Genomic DNA, 6,000 nt, shown 5'->3' on the forward strand with positions numbered 1-6,000 from the left:
TAGTCCCTGCGGCCTGCCTGATCTTTTTGTTTTTCTGCTGGTGAATGACGAGGGGGTCACCCATAACTGGGCAAACTCAAAGAGGCTTAAAAACAGAGATATCCTCCCACATCTTAACAGAATGTTTTCTCCATTCCCAACTTGTTAAATCCATCATAGTGAGGCAGAAATAGCTTCATTAGGTTAATGATGGAGCTAATCAGACAGCACCAGCTGCAGCATGTGGTACAGTGAGCATACCCCTGGCTCCAACCAATACAGCTATACAAAGTTAGAGTGCAAGTTTTTAGTGTCTGTCTGTCAGAACAGTGGCAAAGGTGGAGGCACCACATACTGGAGCTAATGATGCCAAATCTGTCCAGTTTGTGGGGTGCTCTGAAGTTTCATTAGACGAGGGCTGGCTTGTCTGTGTCTTGCTGGCAAGTCATATTTTCACACTTGTGAGATGAGGCTGGCCAAAACCCCAAAGCCCCAAGGCCCAGACACAGATCGAGGTACCGTCTGTTGAGGTAAAACTTGTCAACATGCTGCAGTGAGGACAAGCGGTGATTAAAGTGTCAGGAAGATGTCAGAGCTCTCCTTCTCTCTTTCTCACCCCACGGATTTTACTCCCCTCTTCTCCAAGGCAGATTGCTTTTTGATAGAAACTGATCATTAGGTGGAATAAGTTTCCTGAGAGGAAATCAGAGCCTGGAGCAGTCGTTATTAATGTTGTAAACATCTTCCACAACTGCTCTGCCAGTACTCCCATACACTGAATAAAGGAGTTTCCTCATGTGATGTGTTTGTTTTCCTTTTCATTCCCATTCATATGTCACTTTCTCTAATAATTTTGACTGTGCTGTGCTCTCCTACTGAGGGTGTGTGTAAGTTGCTACTGAGCCAATGGGCACTGTGTGTGGTACCAGGGCCAAAACTCAACTGTGTATATCTGACAGGCAGCACTGTTAATCCATACATGAGTAAGGGGTCATATTGCTCAGGAGGGTGTTCTTTTTTCGTGCTGGGGGAAGTGTGCTGTACTTGCCATTGTGTGTTTGAATGCGTGTAAATGTCTCCCCTAACCATTCGTTGTTAATTAGGTATGGTGATGTGAGTATGTTGCAGGCTTGCATGATCAAACGCGGTGGGTTAAATGTGAAACCGTACAGGGACCAGAGGAAGCAGTCACGAAAGCTGTCTTGGCAGTAGTTTTGTGTGTGTGTGTGTGTGTGTGTGTGTGAGCACTGTCGCTCCAAGCCTAGCTGGAATGCTCTCTGGATGCTGTGGCCTTTAACTAAGCCTGGGCTTTCTGCTGTATTAATCACCCTCCGCAAGGTCTGATTTCTTGGCCTTGTGCGCCGAGTCTGAGGCCTTGACACTCGACTCTGCTCTTTGTGCTATCCATGAACATTGAGTCAGCATGGTTTCCCACAGCATGTGGTTTCAGATGTGTGTGAATGCATGAGAAGGAAACTGGAGAAATCTGACATGTGTATGGTTGAGGGAGAGTGGAGCGGACAAAGTGGAGAGAAGAGGAGAGAGGAGGAGGGGCTGGTTACGTGCATCTGCGTCCGACAGCTAAAACTGGCAGACCTGATAAGAGGGGTCGGTCCAAATGAATGGGGGTCAACACTGGAGTGGTGTAGTAGGGATCCAGTCTGGACAGGAGAGGCAGTCAGGGGGACAGGGGTCCCAGGGGTCACAGAGTCACACAGACAGGGTGTGTTGCCTTACATTGTTCTGAGGCTGGCCGTATGAATGACGGTGTGTCACCATGAAAATACTTTCTCACAATTGTCTATAAGAATGTGCGTGCTCATGAATTTTATGCACATGCGTGCTACAGTTTTACCTTTGTGTCATAATACATTGTTTTGGACTGAATATATGTGTAGATGTTTAATTTAGAAAGACACAACTGTCAGGTAATCTCATTAAACTCAACTTCAACCGTCTCAGAGTGAAAGACAAAGAAGATTAATAGCACTTAATCTATCTAGTAATCTTGTACCCAACAGTGCCACTCTGTTTCTTCATATTGTAATTATACTCTTGTTATTTCTGTCTATTATGTACAGACATATGGGGATCACATATTGCTGTCCTGGCTCCGCAGCGGTGGAACCAGCTCCCCACTGACAGCAGAACAGCAGAAACTACACATCTTCCGTCACAGACTGAAAACTCATCTGTTCAGACTGTCTTTAGTGAGTGTACGTCAGCTGAATAAATGTAATGTAGTGCAGTGTGGCGTCCCAGAGGTTTTCTCCTTTCTTTTCCTAGTGAAGTACTTTTTTGGAGAGGCCTTTTCCTGATCATGAACTGTGGATCTAAGGATATCTGTTACGATCCTGCATATGCTGTAAAAAAATTCGAATGTACTTTGATTTGTGACTTTAGGTGAAGTGCACAAAATTGACTTGATAGCTCTTGAGGCTGCATGGACCAAGGAGTCAATCTTCACACCACTACTCTTTCTTAGTTACTACACTGTATCTTTTTTGTTCATTTCCTCTCACACTGGGCAACATGAAGAAAGCAACTGGTTACTTCTTAACCTGCAGTTTTTTTTGTGACATCTCCTTCCACCTCTACCAACAGCACATAAATTAAAATACAGTAGATTAGAACATTCAACTACAGTATAGGCCAAATAGTGCACTTAGCTTGGTGTTAAAGAACCATATTCAGCATCCCACTGTCTTTAAAAGTTGCAGCTGGTTTTTCACACAATACGTGAACCCTGACTGTGTTAGTTTGACCTTTGATTTCTCAAACCTTCCTGCTGAGTCTGTCTAAAAGTCTACTTTTAGTACCACAAAGTATAAACCACAAAGTGTAACCGGTTCAAATAGCTAACAATATTTCAGGGAATTGTAAATGGTGGGGAGTCGTTTTCTTTTGTATGCACAGGGTAAGATGGGCAGTGTGGAAATACTGTGAAACCAGATGTAATTCTGTAATTCTTCTGCTCTTCTACAGATGCTCTTTGTGTGTGTGTGTTGCGTGTGTGTGTGTGCAATGTTAGCTCTGGGTTGGCAGTGTCAGTTTAATGACCTAGAGCTCCCCAGTCTTAAACCCGGTCTATTTTGCCATTAAACCCCTGTCTCTCTCACACGGAGCCCTTGCTTGAGCGCTCTTGTTACTGGAGGGAATCTGTCAGTGTGACGCAGCACTGGTTTGTCTTGGCGGCCACTCCACTGCTATGGGATACAGATGTTAACGGTCTGTGTGTGTTTCCCAATTAAAGCATTAATCCAAATCAACCCAAATGATCGCACACGGCGTAACGACGACCAGGGAGGCCCCTCTTACTCTCTTTCTACTTCTCCCTCCTGCTCTCCCTCTCCATCCTCCCTTTCTTTCTTCTTAAATGTCCATCTTTTCTCACCCTGTGGCCTCTTTAATTGTCTCCATCACCTCTTCAGTTCATCAGTGTAATCCACCTCTCTCCTCCCTCCTTCCTCTCCCCCCTGTGATTACTCACCCTGCATTCCTTCAGCATGCATCAAAGCAGCCAATGCTAAATGTGGAAAAAGTGAATGTGGAGAAGAGGAAGACAATAGCGCAATGAGGCTCCGCTCTGACGACCATTTCATGTTTCCACTATTTTCTAAGATTTAAATGTGTTTATTTTCCTCTCACTGCAGCAGCCATGGTATACTGTATATCACATGACTATAGGAGGCATGTAATTTAACACAATGACAGATTTCAAGCTTCTTCATGAAAGCCTTTAATTTAGAGGGATAACACGACTTTTAAGGGCATTGCAAACTCTCATGGTAACGTCTGGGTGCAAATGCATACACACACCAACCATCCACCCACCCACCCACCCACACACTGATGTGCACTCTCACACATGTTCAGGTCCCAAACATCCTGCTGCAGCTTACACTAACTCATCATGTGTACAAACAAATGTCTTGTGGAGGCAGGACGCGCTTCGGAGAATAACACCCACCTGCGCAGGTCAAACAGTTCACAAGTTAGTGGCCTCACAGATATGTTTGCACACTGAACACTTGCACATTCACGACCCAGCGTTTATTAAAAACCCTCATGCTTTCACCCAAAATGCACAGACACACACATGTTGTAGTGCGTCTCCACTGGCACATGTAGCACATAGTATACTCCCACTTCAAACATGTTTCTGAATGTGTTCACAGAGCCAAGCAGGCTTAATAATGGCCAGATATAGAGAAATTCTGAGTAAACACTCAAAATATGGCTAAAGGGAGGGAGAGGATGAGCTCCATCTGGATAAGTTGATGCCAAATACACATGAGTGTGTGTGTGTGTGTGTGTGTGTGTATGTGCGTTTCTAAGTGCGGGTATTTGAGCACGCTTATGTACAATCGCAGTCCTGAAGATAAAGACGTCAATGTCCTTGTGTATGTGTGTGCATTGCAGGGCGTCTGTATGTGTGTGTTCCCATGTCCTCCCAAACACAGTTAACAGTAGCAACAGCCTGCTGTCATAACACCCTGCCATTCTGCAATGGAGGCTGCCGTTCATTCTAAACAGGCAGAGAGGAGAAGAGAGAGAGAAATTCTAGGGAGGCATGAACAGACCGGGTAGCTGAGGGCGCAGCAGCAGCAGCAGCAGCAGCAGCAGCAGCAGCAGCGCGGTGAGAGACACAATAAGAGAGTGAGCAGGGAAAGGGTGGAGATAAGGTAGCAGTGGGTTACTGAGCAGGCTGATTATTCTATTGTGAGCAGGAGGCAGGTTACTGAACAGAGTCAACAGGAAGTTCAAAACATGATAGAGGGTGAGAAAACTGTCAATACACATCTGTGCGCGTGTGTGTGTGTGCGCGCGTGTGTATGCCTGGCATATCATCAAATGATCATCAACATTTATTGCTCTCAGAAAAAGAGCTAAATATCATATTCTCAAATGACCTTGAAATTAAAGTTCTAATTGATCTAAATTATTAGAAAAAAAAACAGCATGCTTACTGTCTAACGTATTCTTGAGCTGTTTTTATGACATAAATATAAAAACAGAATAAAACTATGTATTAAAAAAAATCCTCTGTTTTATAACACAAAAACAAATCTGCGTGTGAACACATGGCACAAAATAAACTCTGCAGCAAAGTAACTCCAAATTGGTCACTGATGGTGGTGAATTTCAAAATTTCCTTTGAGGCCGGCTCACAATAACACGCAGCCTAAACAGTGAAAATGGTGGAACACACACAGACCCGCACACACAAGCCTTCAGCTGGGGGGTCCAGTGTAAACAACAATGACATGATTTTATTTTCCTCTTTTTCCAGTGCTCAGTAAAACAACTTTCACGCTTGTACTTTCTTTCCATTTCTCCTTTTTTCAACAAGTCAGAGGAGGAGGATATGAAAGCGATTGTTATCTGCAATTCATTGTGAAACGTTGTATACATTTTTTGTTTGCACTCTAATAAGAGATAACAGAGATTCATTCCGATAACAACAACTTTTTATTTTAGAAACTTCTCAATCTTTCACAACTTGTACTCCCATCCCTCAACTGACTTAACTGACGCAATGTATATACGACATCTGAACTCATGTGCACAGATGCAGAGGAAAGCTCAAACTTATGTCCATATGATATTTTTTCTGAACCCAGTGAAAATCACGAATATCGTCATAAGATATTTGTTGTGAATTTTGTTTTGTTTTAGCACAGAATGATTTAGCCAGCTGCAGCCACAGACCCGAGTAGAAAAGTATAAATTACTCTAAATAAACATCAAAATGTCCAAATGAAATAGAGTCAGATTTTTGTCTTGGTTCATTTTTTTTAAAGTTTTTTGAACTAGCCTGTATTGATTTTAGATTAGAGAGCTCAAAATGACCACTACTAAGCCCTCTCCCCATAAAGCCTTAATTGTCTATGTTTCTATAAACCTTAAATTACATCTGTAAGATTACAGAACTGTAAAGAGAAAAAAAATACACTGAAATTACAGAACAACTATAGCGACATTTTAGGTTTTTCTACAGTACAATATTTTGACAGTAAA

This window comes from Pempheris klunzingeri, chromosome 1 (genome assembly GCF_042242105.1).
Source record: "Pempheris klunzingeri isolate RE-2024b chromosome 1, fPemKlu1.hap1, whole genome shotgun sequence".
Classification (NCBI taxonomy): domain Eukaryota; kingdom Metazoa; phylum Chordata; class Actinopteri; order Acropomatiformes; family Pempheridae; genus Pempheris; species Pempheris klunzingeri.